This window comes from Mustela nigripes, chromosome X, assembly GCF_022355385.1.
Source record: "Mustela nigripes isolate SB6536 chromosome X, MUSNIG.SB6536, whole genome shotgun sequence".
Classification (NCBI taxonomy): domain Eukaryota; kingdom Metazoa; phylum Chordata; class Mammalia; order Carnivora; family Mustelidae; genus Mustela; species Mustela nigripes.
Genome location: NC_081575.1, coordinates 90,039,638 through 90,055,820, shown reverse-complemented (window position 1 = coordinate 90,055,820; position 16,183 = coordinate 90,039,638).

The window sequence follows — 16,183 nt, the reverse complement described above, 5'->3', positions numbered from 1 at the left end:
CGTGGCTCAGACTCCAGAACCCAAATGGTCGATTATTGAGCTGTAATTGCATGATATGTGGTGGCTGATGGCCATGCTTCACTTGGGCGTAGATTCCAAAAGGAGAGTAGGACAGGGTTTTTGAGATTCCAACTTACTTTCTTCTTGGTCTGACCCTCCACTATCTTCCCTGTCTATTGGCCATAGTAGTAGTAGCTACTTTCCAGAGTCGTTAGGACAATTAAGTGGCATGGTAACTTCACAGTGTTTTGTACCCATGCCAGGCCCATGGGCCATGCACTGTGCGTGTGCAAGTTGGCCTCCCCATCACCCCATCCTCCTCTTCATCATGCCCATTGGCTGGGCTGCCAGAAAGATGAGTAGCAGAGGAGGAGAACGCAGCCTCAAAAACCTGTTGTTACCAGCAAGTATCTGGCTAATTTATTTCAAAAGGTTTTGCTTCTATGAAGTTTAATAGAGTTGATGAGTATTAAAGGAATCATTTCATCTTCATTTGAATGTGAGCAGTAAATGTGTTTTGGAGATTATATTCATTCCCCAGTGACTCCAAGTACTTTCCCATTCCAAAGCTGATTTTCATCCATCAGAGCAAAGGGTTTTCAGCTCTACGGAGCTGTCTGAATGAAAAGCAGGAGTTCCTCGTGGAGGGTGCTGCTTGGCTCACCCAGAGTGAGGTGGCAGAGCTTCCTTCTGGGCACAGGGGTACCCCTGCCGGTGTGCAGACATGTGACTCCCTCCTGGCCCCTCTCCTCCTGTCCTCAGCTGTTCCTGAATCCATGCAAGGCTTTGTGTCTCTGTAAAGCAGCCTTCAGAAGCCCGGGACTCTGAGACAGGTCTAACTCCCCTTCTCGGCCTGCTGGTTCTTGCACCTTACTGCACCTAATGGGGGGTCAGCCCCATTTGTGAAAGGTGAAGCTGCTAAGATCTGTCTGGGGAGGCATTTCACCAAATGAATTTTAATAGCTTGGAATCAGGTTAAACTCACGAAGAAGGAAGAAAAAGAAGGTTTCCTTGGTATTGAATGTGTAATAACTCCATTTTTTACAACCTGTAAGCACTTGGGATGTGCACGTTGCTTCGAGGGCAGGAAGAATTTGTGCTTCCGGCCAAGGGCAGTTTGGTCTTTAGCAAGGCCCAACAGCCCTGGAGGGAGGCCTTGGAGCTTAGGGTTTCTCCTGTGGGTGAGCAAAACATTCTCAAATCAGAGCAGAACATTGATGGGCTGGTTATGCAATTAGCTGTGCCCTGAGTCCAACGGGGGGAATGTGTGAAGGGTGCATTGATCAGGAGGGAAGGTGGCCGAAGGTTTCCAAGGGAGCGGGAGGAGGGGTTTTATGCCTTCCTACACCATGTCTCTCACCCCCACAGGACCCTCTCAAGGGTGGCCCAGGCATATGGGGCCATATTTTCTCAAATGGGAACCCTGGTAAAATTCCAATCCCAGTTGGGATCGGAACCCAAACCTTTCTCAGACACCTGTGGATCAGGAGCGAGGCCTGCATTCAAGGTCAGTTCTACCACTCCTGTCTTCTTGACCAAGTCACTTACTCGGTTGGACGCCCTGTTCCATCGGTAGAATGGGAACGCTCATGCTGATTTACATAAACTGTAAGATCCTCCTGAGGAGCAAAAGCACGTGGAAGTGATCAAAAGGCAACTAAGTGCTATGCAAATAATTATTTGTCGCTTGCTGGTGATAGTGGTAAGGATGACCCCCATGCTAGGAGTTATCGTAGCACCGGGGACAGCCAGTAGGTGACCGCTTCAAGCAGGGGCATTCGAGGGCACAAAGGTCGCTGGGGAAAAAGCCATGGGATGTGGTCTTGGCGAGGCTGCTGCTAATCAAGTAGAGCGAAGAAGCCAGACACCGGAGAATCAAAGGCAGTGTGGGGCAGAAGAAAGGCAGACATGCTCGAGTATTCAGGTGGGGAATTCAGACCAAGAAGCCAGAAATAAGGCAGTAGCTGACGGTCAGTGGGGGCAGAGGCCAGCAGAGCAGCAAAGGAAGGGGCAGGGGGAGAAGCCGGGTGGGACCTAGGCCCTGAGCAGCAAGGAGAGCTGAGCGTGTTTGTGGGCTGTTGGTTTCGGGTCACATATCTGAACAGCGAGCAAGCAGCTTTATGCCAGAAACCCCTGGGCCCGCTCTGGGACGAGCCCCCAGCTGCACGAGTACATGTAAGTGGAGTCTTACAATATTTATGGGCTTGAGATGCATGCCCTCTGGAGCTCCAGGAGGTGAAAGCACATTCCAGATACATAAAGGCTGAGCCCCACTGCGTGGAACACCATGGGAGGCCCTGGTTACGAGGGTCGCCGCTGGGGCTGGGTGGCTGTGTGGGCAGATGAGGTATCCGGAGCCTCAGGCTCACAGATTTGGGGGCAGGCCCTGTCTGGGGTGACTCTTCATGTGGCTTTTTTGGCAGAAATAGCAGAGAGACCCTGCCTTGAGGGGAGAGGTGGTATTTAACATGACCCCTTGAACGGGCTCCTATGGGAGTATGAATGTAGCTGTCTGTTGGCTCTTTCTCTCCCCGGTTCGAAATTGAACTCCTAAGGGGGACAGAAGTAGGTTAGCTTTGTTTCCGAAGGTGCTAGAAGTAAATCCAGCCCTTCTTCGGTGTCTGTGATACAAAAGGCATCTTGTTCTCAGCAGCCGGGGTGGCTGCGGTGCCTTTGGCCCCAGGCCTCTGTCTGCAGCCTCTTGGCAGAGGGTTTACAAAGGAGGGACTGTCCTGAGGCTTAGAAAAGGCCACAGGCTGTCGAAGGTGAAGGGGGAAAAACAGGACCTTCTGTCTCTTCGGGCCAGGTGGAACCATCTGGGGCTTCTCAGGTGTGAGTTCAATCTGTCTGTGACTGTGATAAGGTGTCCCTTTTCTGGACCCATGGTCTGTCGCCACACCACAGTGCCCCTTCGTCACCAGCTGAGTAGCTAGGGCCGTGTGAGGTCGTGAGGGGTAACAGCCGGAGCAGCAATCAGGCCTTTTGCCCTTTGAAACAACTTCAGCTTCTGGTGGGCACACGGGAGGGAAATGACAGCAGAGCACTGGGGTGACTGGTTCACCACGATGGAGGATCCCCCTCCCCTCAGAAGTGGGCCAAACACCCCAGGCAGTGCTTCTCGGAAAGGAGGGAGGCAAGGGACAGTCCTAGCAAGGGCGAGGATAGCCTGTTTCCACCCACTTGAGCTATTCAGAGCTCTCAGCAGCCAGCCCCAAAGAGACAGATGACTCCTAGAAGGTTCGACACTGAAAATTGTCTGGCAACCACATAACTGAACAATGGTCATCTTAGGGAGTCCTTAGGGGATCCTTGGGCTCAATGTCTGTGTCTGACCAGCTTGGAGGGTGGGGGGCCCTGTTCTCAGCTTTTGGAATCCAGGCCATCTTTCCACTGCTCCCTTATGTCTGCTCTACTTCATAGGGTGCTTGTGAGGATACGCATAGAGAACCAAGCAGCAGTTGTGTGTTCAGTGTGTAATAACCTTATTGGTGGAACTCGTCCAATGGCTGTCCCTTTGCGAGAAACCCTTGACCATGTTCTGCTGCTCAATCCGGAGCATCGTTCTAGGGAACAGATGAAATATGGCCCCCATCCTCAAGGACCTTAGAGTTGAGGGGAAGAGATGCAAGTAAGAAGAAAGGCAGCCGCAGAGTCAGTAAGTGGGTGCTGGAGAGGCATCGGAAGGCAAAGTGGCTGAGACTCCATGGAGTGGGAAGTCTTCCAGAAGAGAGGTTGCTTCAGTTAGCTCTGATGGGCAGACAGAGGTGGCCCAAGCAGAGAGAACAGGCAAAGGGGCGCTCTCTTTGGATCAGAAAGCGTTGCGTGAAAGCCCAAAGGTGTGCAGAAGCAGGGCACAGGTGAGGCACTGCCTGCAGGTTAGTGGGACATAGGACAGACCTGGAATGTAGTGGAAGGGGCCGCTGGAGAGGCTGACAGGCTGCCACCAGACCAGGGTGTCTACTGGGGATTAGCCAAAGACACTGAAGGTTCCCCCAGAGTTGCTGCTAAAAAACTTTTCAACAGGGAATGCTTTAGCCATGCTTGTATGTTAGAAAGGCTGCTCCAGCCCCAACCACAGGCTGATTTGGGAGAGACCTAGGTGGAGAGACCAGTGATCCAGGGGGCAAGGATAGGGGTCCGAACAAATTCACTTGTCATGGGAATCCAGGTGTAAGGCTCAACCTGAGGAGAGAGACATTTAGAAAGTAGACTCTTCACAATATATTCATCTAGATGGATGGGAGACAACAAAGAACAAACCAGAAGCTGGAGTCCTACTGCGCCCTTCCTTCTCTCTCACCTCCCACATCTAATCGGATCATGTCATTTCTTTCTGGTTAAATGCTTTCCATGATTTTCCTTAGCTTTCAGGAAAATATTCCAACCATTAGATTAATCAAATAAAGCTTTTTCTAATCGGGTCCCTGATAACCTTTGCTTTAGCAGGAGCAGGGACAAAGTTTGTTCGCTGGTTTACCCAGGTTGTACTTGGAAAATTTGTAAATTGCAGGAAAGCCGCCCAAATGGTCAGGAATGCCTCTCTGTGCTTCATCTAGACGCATCCCTTGCTAACAGTACACTGTGCCTGCCTTCCCTCCCCCGCTCCCTCCCCCACTCCCTCCCTCTCTCTCCCTCACTCCCTCCCTCTCTGGTCTGCAATGTGTCCACAGTGACACGCAGAAACATGTTTTCCCCGAATCGTTTGTAAGATGCAGACATCGTGATACCTTACAGCTCGATACATCAGCATGTATCTCCTAAGAGCAAAGACATTCTCCTACAAACCTGCAATTCTCAAGAAATGTAACCTCGTTTACATCCAATCTAATCCACAGTGCATATTTAAATCTCCCCAGATGTCCCCACGTATGTGCTTAATAGCTTTTTAAAAAATCTAGGACTCAAAGATCGTGGATTGCATGTGGTGGTCCCATCTTTTTAGTCTCATGGCATTTACCACAGTCCTCTCTGCCATTTTGTGTCTTTTATAACATGATCTTTTCTCAGAGCCTAGGCTGGTTGCCTTGTAGAGCCACAATATGAGTATGGCTGATTATTTCCTCAGGATAAGATTCAGGTTGTGCATTGTGTGGAAGTATTCTACATGGATGATGTTGTATCTTTCTTTCTGTGTCTCATCAGGATATACATAATAGCTGTTTGACCCGTTATTAATGATGCTAAGGTTTTTCTTTTTTAATGATGCTAAGTTTGATCTCTCCCCTGAAAAAGCACATTTCTCCTTTTGTAATCAATCAGTAATCTGTCGGGGTGAAGCTATGTGAATGTGTAAATATCTTGTTGTGAATGTCTCACCAGTTATAATCCAGGAATGACCTTTGCCTCAATCAGTTACTCCATTGTCAGTTGTAAAATACTGATTTCCTAAATTTTCCATACCTTATACATTCATTAGCTGGCTTTCATCTGTAAAGAAGAGCTTTACCTCTCCATTTCCCCCACCCCCTCGCCATTTTTAAAAAGGTATTACTACAGACTCCTGGATTCCTTTTTTTTTTAATAAGATTTTATTTATTTATTTGAGAGAGAAAGAGCACAAGCAGGAGGAGGGGCAGAGGCAGAGGGAGAGTGACAAGCAGACTCACCACTAAGTAAGGAGCCCAATGTAGGGCTTGAACCCAGGACCCTGAGATCATGACCTGAGCCTAAGTCAGATATTTAGCCAACTAAGCAACCCAGGTGCCCCTGGACTCCCGGATTCCTTAAAAAAAAAAAATATATATATATATAAAATATACATAATAAATTCAATATTATTATACATATATTATACATATATGTATAATATGTGTATGTATATATGTATACATATATAATAATACAGATATACATTATAATACATATAACTATATTACATATACATATAATACATATAATACATTATAATATATAATGTATACATATATATGACAACATATTTATTATATACAATATATATTAAATTTATATTATGTATATGTGTACATTATGTGTATACATATGTATGTTTATGCACATGTATATCATACATATTACACATATAGAATACATATATATAATTATATACAATATAATAAAATATACATTATATATTATGTATAATATGCATAATATTATGCATAATATGCATAATAACACAAAATATATATTATATATACTACTACAGTCATTCTTTTTGATGTTCTAACTGTCCCAAATCTGGCTAGTGGGAGCCCCTTTAAACCAGCTATTGTGTCCTTTTGGCATATCCCCCATAGACTTTGAACACTTCTTTGCTTTCTGACTTACTATTTTCCAACATCATCTGGTAATTTCCCGAAGGTCAGAGCTTTGGGAAGAAAGGTGATGAGTTGAGTTTTGTACATGCTGCATTTAAATTTGGCGTACATCTATGACATCCCTGTCTGGTAGGCAATCGTGTATGTGTGCACACACACATGCACACATACACTCCAATTTATATCTTCACTTTTGTTTCCAATGTGTTCAAATGGTGGTTTTTTTTCTCTTGAAAGTCCAAGTAGCCCCTCCCAGCTGTGCCACTATTATGGAAAGGGAAGCATGAATTGGTGGCAGACTGCTGGCTGTCTCTGCCTTAGGGAGTAATTGGTTTGCCAACCAGTAGTCTGTGAGAATGTGATGCAAGATAGTCCATTGGGTGGGAGATGAAATGATTAGACCTTCTATTTAGATTTATTTGTATCTATTTGTCACACTTCTATTATATATCCTTTACAATATATGGAGTATAAGAAGTGCATTAAAAAGTACAAGAATGCATAAATTCACCTGTAGATAAATAACTACACATACAGAGAGGTCTATGCTCAATTCTTAAAATAAGAGCATGAACAAAAATATTTGGAGAACCTTGGTATAATTGTAGTTGAAGCTATGGGTTGAAAGAAGTCAACTGGAAGGTGTTTAAAGAATAAGAATTTAGGGTCTAGAATGGAAGCATAGGGAAGCTTCAACCTTCAGGACATGAGAAAAGGACTAGAACAGACACCTAGAAAGGAGACTAAGAGAAAGCTGGCCAAGAAGTGGGAGAAAACCTTGGGAGAGTGATGTTATCAAAACACACAGAATGGTGGACATGGCAGCAGTTCCAAATACTGACGAGAGCTGAGGAAAAGAGGTCGAAAATGTCTCCATTCAATTTGGCAATATGGCGGCCATCACAGTGCTCATGGATTGTGGTGCGGAAAGTAAGGACAACTCGAGAACTGTGTGAAGGGAAGGAGAGAGGCCAGAGAGTATGTGGAACCAGCTGGTGCCACAGTCCTTTTAGCTGCTGCAACAAACGGCCACCGCTGTGAAGTGGGGATGATGCTATGACACTGTGTGGAGTTTGGAGAGGCCTGTGTAATAGCCCAAAGGCTTCGAGAGAAAAGGGCTGTGGAAGTCCAACCTACCGGAGCTGACAGCTGAGGGCAGCACAAATGCACAGTGAGCATGTGTTCTGACAGCACAGGGCCAGGCACAGAGCAGGTGTGCCCTCAGTACTCGCCAACTAGCAATGACTTTCAATCATCCTCTACCGTGGATGGACGTGGTCTGAAGGATTCCAGTGGGACCTTATGTAGCCCAGACCGGCCTGCAGCAAACCTGTGACAGACTTGCTTCCGTCTTTAGCACAGCCTGCCTCCCATCTCGGGTCCTTTCCCGTCCTGTTGAAGTGTCGCTCCCATTCCAGGGCATGCGGTCCTCTTCTGTGCCCCAGCTGGCCCTTTCTCTGATTCTCCCACCATACAGAATCTTTCACTCCAGACCTCTCCATCTATTTCCTCTGTCAGCATTAGCTCCTCTTGGGAGCCTTGTCCTCTGCCAGATGATAATAGGAAAATTATGGACACTAGAAGTTGCGCTTGCTTGTGTGCATCCCGGAAATGAGCTTTGGCCCTGCCTCAGGTGAGGAGTCAGGGAAAGGGCCCGTGTGCATGGGTCAAAGAGGCTTTGGTTCGCATCTGGGTTCTGTTGGTTCCTATTATGTGAGACCTGGAGCAAGTACTGAAGTCTGCCATACCGTTTCCTCACCCATAAAATGGGGACAATGCTGATAATAATATCTAGCCTACAGGTCATTATGAGAATTCACTTAAGTAATTTTCAAAAAGGTTCTCAGCATGTCACAGTAAACCTGTTCATAGATATATCCATTCACTAACTATGCATTGAGCCTGTGTCTGGGGCTAGGCATTCTTCCAGGCACCGGGGATCTGGCGGCGGGGGTAGGGTGGGGGAGAAAGAATCCAGACCTTGCTCTCAGGGAGCCTGCTCTCTAGTGAGGAAGAGAAAGAGGAAGCAGACAAATGTCTAACATGCTGTCAGATAAGGAGTCCTGAGAAGGGAAAGCAAGAAAGAGGGCACAGGGAACGAGGGGAAGTGTGACTGGAGGTGGGGGCCTGGAAAGACCTCCTCTGAGGCCAGACTGTGAGCCCAGGGCAATGGGGTCCGGACGCTCCAGGCACAGGGAGAAGCAAGCGCAAGGGAGCTCACCAGGAGAGCACCGGGAGACCCTGTGCGCCTGCGCAAGTGCGTGCGTGCGTGCGTGTGTGCCTGAGTGCGTGCGTTTGTGCAGGCGTGCGCATGAGCGAAAGGCGAGGAGATCAGAGTGGAGAGCGGAAGCTAGATCGTTTGAATCTTAGTAGCGTCTGTAAGAACTTTTGATCCAATTTTATGCTGAAACTGTTAAAAGCCGCTGGGCGGTGAGAACAGAGAAAGATGGCGTGCTCTGAAGTGAGCCTTTTGGCCTCTGTGGGGAGAGCAGATTGCAGAGTGGGCAAGAAGGGAATGGGGACACCTCATAGGCGACTGTCTCAGGGGCCTGGCGGGAGCGGTGGTGGCCTGGACCCGGGCAAGGATGCTGACCAGACTCAGCATCTGGTTTACAGTTTGAGCTGGCAGCGTTTGCTGAGGAGCTAAGAGTAGATTGTAAAGAACGGAATCCAGGATGATGCCCAGGCTTTAGGCCTGGGCAACTCGGTCAGTGGTGGTGTCCTTTCTTCTATCCAGCATATTGCATATTAGCGGCAGCAGCCGCATAGCGAGAGCATCTTCGACCCCATTCAGGGACTATCTGGAGCACTGCCTTGAGAGGATAAGGGTCCAGAGGCCAGGATTAGGGTGAGCAGAAAAGTGAATGCTGACTGATGAGTCATGCCATGGGCACAGAAGCAGGGCGAGGTGGCTTAAATCCTAAATACTTAACAACCTGGCCCTACACCAGTGGTTCCCAAAGTGTGGTCTGGGGACCAGCAGCAGAAGCTGAGAATTTGCTACAAATGCAAGATCTTGGGTCCCACCTCTGACCTGCCGAATCAGAAACGGGAACCGGGCTGAGTGCTCTGTGTTTTGACTTACTTTCTAGATGATCCTCACACATGCTTGAGTGTGACAGCCACTGGCTTGATGTGTTCCTCTGCGGTTGGGAATCCAAAGGAGGCTGCCACATGCCCCAGGAATGGATCATCATGCCCCAGAAGGTGTGTGTGACAAGAGCCACATACTTAGGAAGGGAAAAGGAAGATGGGAAGTGGGGAGAGAAATTAGGAATCGAAAAAGGGTATTGTTTGGGATGTTGGAGCCCTCGGAGATGGGGGCCAGAGCTAAGTGAAGTATCAGCTAGAGTAGAATTAGGACCCTTTACTTGGTAAAGGCGGCTTTGTTTGTACTTGCACGTGGTTCGTTTTCCTTTGTCTGCCCTTAACATTTTAGATTTTACTTTTGGAATTCATAGCCTCCTCAATGGTCTGAAGAGTTTATTTATTTTTTATTTTAAACATGTTATTTATTTGAGAGACAACTTGGGAGAGAGCAAGAGAGGGGGCAGAGGCAGAGGGAGAGGGAGAAACAGACTTCTCACTGAACAGGGAACCCGAGGTTGGGCTCAATCTCAGGGACTCTGAGATCATCATTTAAGCTGAAGGCAGATGCTTAACCAGCTGAGCCACACAGGCGACCCGGTCTGAACAGTTTAAAGGGAAAGGCCTTTTATGCACACCAGGGCCAAAGTTTCAAAGGGAGACTACTCCCGAGACTGGATGCTGAGGTAGAGGTGCTTGGGGACCTCCCGGCGGGGATCACTCCCCCACCCCACAACCTAGTTGAAAGATACTCCTTCTGCACCCTGGACTGACCTCAAACCTTGCAGACCAGAGGCTTTACTTTTATAAAAGAGGCCTCTTTTCCTCCCCTGCAAAATGAAACAACAAAAAAGGCATGTCTTTAAAAGAAGGTCTTAGAGTTGGGAATTTTACGGTCTGTTAGGCAACATTTCCAGCGTGGTGTGCCTGCTTCTGGCGGTTGCTGGAGCAGCCTCCCGGTCTGGGCTGAGGCAGGCTTTCTGATCCCTCAGTCCCCATGCTCCGGCAGGCAGCTGTGGGACTTCTAATTGGCTGATCCATTAGTTCCAGTTCCTTGGAGTAATGGCAAGATGCTTACACACACGTGGGTCCCACCGTGCCCAGGAACACCTGGGGAAGCAGGAGGCCTGCCTTGTCTCTTGAAGTGGAATTGAGTTCAGTGTCAAGGAAAAACTTTTTCCCGATCTAAAGCTTCAAATGCATATTGCTGTGGCCTGGGTGGCCTTCTGTGCTCTGGGTAGGGTCTCTGTGACTGGCCGGATGGTCTTGAAGTGCCTCGACTTCTCTTCAAGGCTTTCTGCCTCACCCACCTTTGAGGTTGGCCACAGGCCATTGGCGCTGCTCCTATCAGAGTCACTTTCCATGTCTCTGCCTATCTGACGTCTCAGTAGCTTTTGGCACTGATGAACACCCTCCACTTGAAATTTAGGTTCCCTTTGGTATTCGTGACCTCTGATCCACTTCTGACCTCCCTGGCTGCTAGGAGGCTCCTCCCTTTGTAGCTGATTTGTAAGAGTTGATGCTGTTTGGGATTCTGATCTGGGCCTTCTTCTCTCTGGTGGTCTTATCCATCCCCAGGTTTTCAGTCATGTCTGCCTGTATCCTCATGTGTCCCAATCTCCAACCCCGGCCCAGACCTCTTTCCCGAATTTTAGACCGTATGTTACCTTGGAGTTCCATGGCCCTCTCAAACGTGGCCTGCTAAAAATGTGCTCCAGTCCCTCAAGCCTGACACCCATGCCCTGTTCTCACCTGCCTCCTCCGTCTCCCTCCCAGATCCGATGACTTACCAAGTCTCCTTCTATGAAGTGGCTCCAGATCCCTGAATTCCCTTTTCCCTTCTCTCAGCTTCAGCTACGCAGTCACTCCTGGTGTTACTTCCTCTCTTGGTAACACTTGCATCTCCACTAGCCCACCACCATCCCCGTTGAGTCTTAGTAGTGTCTGGGACATAGGGGCACATAGGTGTACAAGATGGAGAAACTTTTGCCCAGCAGACATCTAAACCAGATCTGGGACTGGTCTGGGGTCTAGAGCCCTCAGTGCAGGGACAGAAGCGGTTATCTCAGTGGACTTTTTCTCTGTGCTCTGTCCAGCGTCCGTACAGGGAGGCAAGACGAGTGGGCAGGGATTCTCGGCGGACCTCCACACTCCCTTCATGGGGCCAGGTGACTCTTGTGGGCTGGTGGCCCCCATTACCCAGGAGGTTATAAATGAATGTGCCCTAATGAGACATGGTCCTGTTTGGCTCAGTCGTCTTCAGCCAGGAGTAAAGTGAGTGGATAGCACCTGTTTCCAAACCCTTGTCTGTGGAGTCTGGAACCGCCTTCCTGCATTAAGTCCCTTAGGGGACAGTTCACGCACCCATGACATATGTCACACTGGTTTGTAGTTATTTCTTTAGGCCTCTGACTCTGGGATCTTGGCAGAGACTGGCTTTCACACCTCTGTCGGGTCTCAGGTGGGGGCACGGGGGCTGGCCCAGAGAGCACTGGAGGAATAGCCCAGTGGTATACTGTTCTCTGTTGGAGACGAGTCAGGAGTGACAGTGACGAGTGGCTGCCAGCAACCCGTTCTGACCACAGCAAGCTTGTCCTGCCTTCTCTCAGCGTTATTGAGGGAAGGATGTCACAGGCTCCTTCTGGGGGTTGCTGGAGCCACTGGTCAGGTAACTGGTTAGGTCGTGCTGCTGTGTTACCGGATCAGGGCAGGCGCCGTCCTGCAACACAAAGCAAGGAGGAAGTGACACAAGAGGAAACAAGGTGGATGCCTCGACCCACTCCAGGGACTCTGCCTGGGTGCTTCTGCATCTAGCGGGCACCATAAACCTGTGCATCCCATCTGCAAAGGAGCTCAAATGCTGCACAGTATAGGGGCAGACGTGAGACTGGACCCAAAGAACCGCCCTTTCCCTTTGCCAGAAGGCAACTGCCTCCGTTACAGGAATTCAGGAAGGGAACTCTTCCCCAGCTGCCGAACACACAGTTTTGACCTAGGGATGCAGACGTGAAGTCTCTTGGTTTGGGTTGTCTGGGAAAGACCCTTTGAGTCACAGATGGGCACGTAGGAAGTGTATTGGGAGCACCCTGGGGCACTCTGGAGCAACACCCATTCTGGAGGGCGGGAAGCAGGACAAGGCAGAGGGAGAAGTCAGAATGTGTGCCGTGCAGGGCTGGGATCAACTTGTACAACTGTCCCAAACTAAGGCAAAGGGACTGGGCCTTGGTACCGTCTCCCACTCACCCTGGAAGGGGCTGTGACCTCGGACAACAAGGCTTCCCATCAGCCAAGAGCAGTCCCCAGAGGGGGACTCAAATACCAGCAGTCTTGGTGGCCAGGGGCCGGAGTGCCTTGGAGGAGGATGGATCTGGCCACCGTGGCACCTGCCACGTGGGGTTGAAAACACAAAGCCACCCAAGGCAAGCAACAAACTGTTTTTCCATGGCCACCAAGGTGTAGATGACAGATACCAGAGCCTTTTCTGATAAGGTTTTGGATAAGGGTCAGGGGAGTGAATTTGAGGTGGAGGTGAAGAGGACCAGGGTGAAGGAAAAGGAGAAGGAGTGTGAGGAAGGCCAACAAAGGGGACTTTGGAGCCCTAGGGACTCCTTGCTTGTGCAGTTTTGCTGGCAGCATCTCTCCAAGGAGTGCAAAGGCCCTGGAGTCAGGCCTTGTCCCCACAGAGACCCTGGGCAGAGAAGAATCTCTGCTCCTACTCTTCCACTTGGCACATGAGGACGAGTGAGGGTTCCATAATCTGGGTGGGGGAGGGCTTTAGTCTTTACAGGAAAGAAAGGCAACACACATTTCCATGGCTGCTCAAGGGACAGGGAGGTCAGAATGAGCTCTTTACGAGTTGGAAATAAGACTCGCCAGAATCACAGAGGCTCAGAGCTGGTCGTTCAACCCCCTCATCTTACAGATGAGGAAACTGGTTAAGGGAGCAGAAGTGACCAACCCAAGGTCACCAGGTCTTTAGCGTCAAAGTCAAAAAGAGGCCCAAGGTCTCTGACTTGTGGCTCAGTGCCAGTTCAGAACACTCGGCATCTATAGCCTTTGCGGGGCTCCCGGTCTTCAAAGCAACCCCAAACTCTGGCAGACTTGGGATTTTCGAGGCCAGTTTTCTCTAAGGCAGTGCTCTGTCTTGGAAGCTCATCTTCTGTGCAGAGTTCTACAGCCGGTGGCCACGCCAGCTGGAAGGCTGGCCAGCCAGAGAGGCCTCGGAGACATTTGCATTTGGGTGAAAGGAGCTGATGGTCTTGGACTCGCAGCTGAGGGTTTTCTGGGGTGGAAATTAAAGTGGCAGCAGGAAGCAGAATGCGACCTAATTAGCAGTTTGGTCTCCAAGGCTGACCTCCTTTCGGGAAAGCTGGCAGTCACAGGAGCATAAAGCAGCTGTCGCCCCTTCCCTGCCTGGCCAGGTGGGCTCAGAACAGTGCCAGCCCAGCCGTCCCCCCATGCCAGATGCCCTTCTGGAAAGAAGTCTCACCTCGCCCTCCAGAGCTCTCCATCCTCTGGCTCTGAGGGGCTGTGCAAACAAGGCACAGTCCCAGCACGGAAAACCCTTAAAAAGGGCGGGAAGGAGGAGAAAAAACAAAAGGCTTTCATGTATCTGGGGGCGGGGGCAGGGTAGTGTCAGAGGCTGGAGACATGACCAGGGATCAGGAGGTCAGGGATCAGGAGGCCGAGGGGCTGCGGAGGGGAGAGGGGACAGAGGGCGGCACGGGGCAGCGGATATGTTCCCTGGCGTCTCGCACCTATTGTCTGCCGTGACCACACGTGCAGGCGACCCCGGGAGCTGCAGCTAAACAGGCGAGCAATGTAATTAATCCATTGTTTAGCATTATTGGAGCTCACTGCTGCGCGGATTCTTCCTGGCAGTTCTCCCAGCCCTGCAGGGGCGGGTGGGGGTGTTGGTGGTGGGTGGGATAGTCACAGCTCTGGAGCACAGAGGGAGCTGGAAGGATTGAGAAGTCAGGTCCAGGGAAAGAGGCTCCTGCCTCGGGGACCCCCTCCTCCGCCCCAGCCTGGCCCAGGAGGGACCATGTACAGCACTTCCCAGGGTTGGGAATGGGTTGTCTGGCTCCCACAGACAAGGCTGCTTTCTACCCTGGTCCTCTGAGGCTGGCTGAGCTGTGGGCGCTGAGTGGTTGAGGTTTGCCCAGAGGCTGGAGCTGCTTCCTGCTGCCTGGCTTCTCATCCGCCGTGCGGTCAGCGGCTCTTCCCCTGGCATCAGCGCCCCAGCATCATGACAAGGTCTGAGCGGCCTCCTCTGGAGCTGAGAGCCAGCACTTTCACAGTTCTGACTGAGCGCCAGGCACCGTTCCCAGCACCGGGCGTCTGTTCTGTCCTTGAATCCGCATACCTTCTGGACTTAGGAGGCACTCTCATCATCCACTTTTTACAGATGAGGTCAGACAGGCCTGGAGAGACTGAGTAACTTACTCAAAGCAGCACAGCAAATAAGAGGTAGAGGCAGGATTCAAACACAACTTAGCTCCAGAGCCTGTGCCGACAACATACAGTCCCTTCCTGGGGTCATGGTTCTCAGTGCACAAGCCTAGCCCCATTGGGATCCACACAGTGTTTTTTGGAATCTCAGTCCTCCCATCCATCTGCCACAGGGCATTGCCATGTCTGCCTTGCGGATGCAGGTTACCCGTAGAGGGGCCGAGGAGTCTGAATGTTTAACAAGCTCTCAGCACGTGTTTCACCAGCTGGTCTGTTTAGTAGGTCCTGGTGATCTGGGGTTATTTCAGGGCAGTGGTTCTCAAACAGATGTGTAAGAAGAAACAGACCCCATGCAGGTCATTAACTGTACTAATTCCTGACCCCTCAAGCCCCCAGATTTCCAGGTTGGGTTCTATCACCCCCTTGCTTTAGTAGATGAAATAAGCCCATGAATTCCGTGCGCCTCCCTGTTCCAGCCTGGTGCCCGCAGCCAGGAGGGCCAGCGCAGCCCTGATGGGCAGCTCTGGGCTAGGGCTGCCCTGCAGGGCAGGGCTCACCAGCTCTCGAAGGCATGGAGAGGACAAGGCACACCAAAGGACTGGCTGATGGATTGGGGATCCCAAAGAAGCTCCCATGATCACTTGCTACCTCGCTGGAGGCTTCCTGGATCGGGGGGTGGGAGCTGAGGCTTGCTAGCTCTTTGCTAAGCCTGCAACCAACGCAGCCAAGATGATGAAAGAGGCTCTTTGCTTCCCTGGACCCATGTGGACAGTGCATGGTGCCTCCTCTCTGTCCCAATTCTAGCACACCAGCATGCTGAGAGGAGGGAAACACATTCCTGCAACCGGACATCCTCAAAGGGCAAAACAAACCATCCACACTTAGCATTAGGAGAGATAACATCTGTCTATGTCTGGCCACCCGACGTGGGGCCCACGATAGCATCTTCACCCCCAAGAAGAAGCAGTCCTTCCCGTGTGAGTACAATTGCCCCTGCTGGTGTACCTTGCCTACTGGCTATTTTCAGCTGTTTCTTCCTGTTCTGTCCTTCAAAGATGCGGGGAGGAGCCAGCCACCAGCTGCTCGGTAATAATCCTTCATGTGCAGCATTCGAGAGACACACGGGGAAGGGCAGGGTTAATGGGAGAGCCTCATTCCAATTCATTCATGAGGGGACCTCAGGAAGTTTTGTTGTTGAATTTTTCCCCCCTGAACATCAACTGTGCATAATGAAGTCAGTTCAGGACGGGCTTTAAGCCCGAATTCACTTGCTTTGGGATTCGTCACTCAGACTCCTATATTAAATTCACCTTGGGGTCTATGGTAAATTTTATTAAATGTGACTTTCCTCTTTACGGCTAGCATAA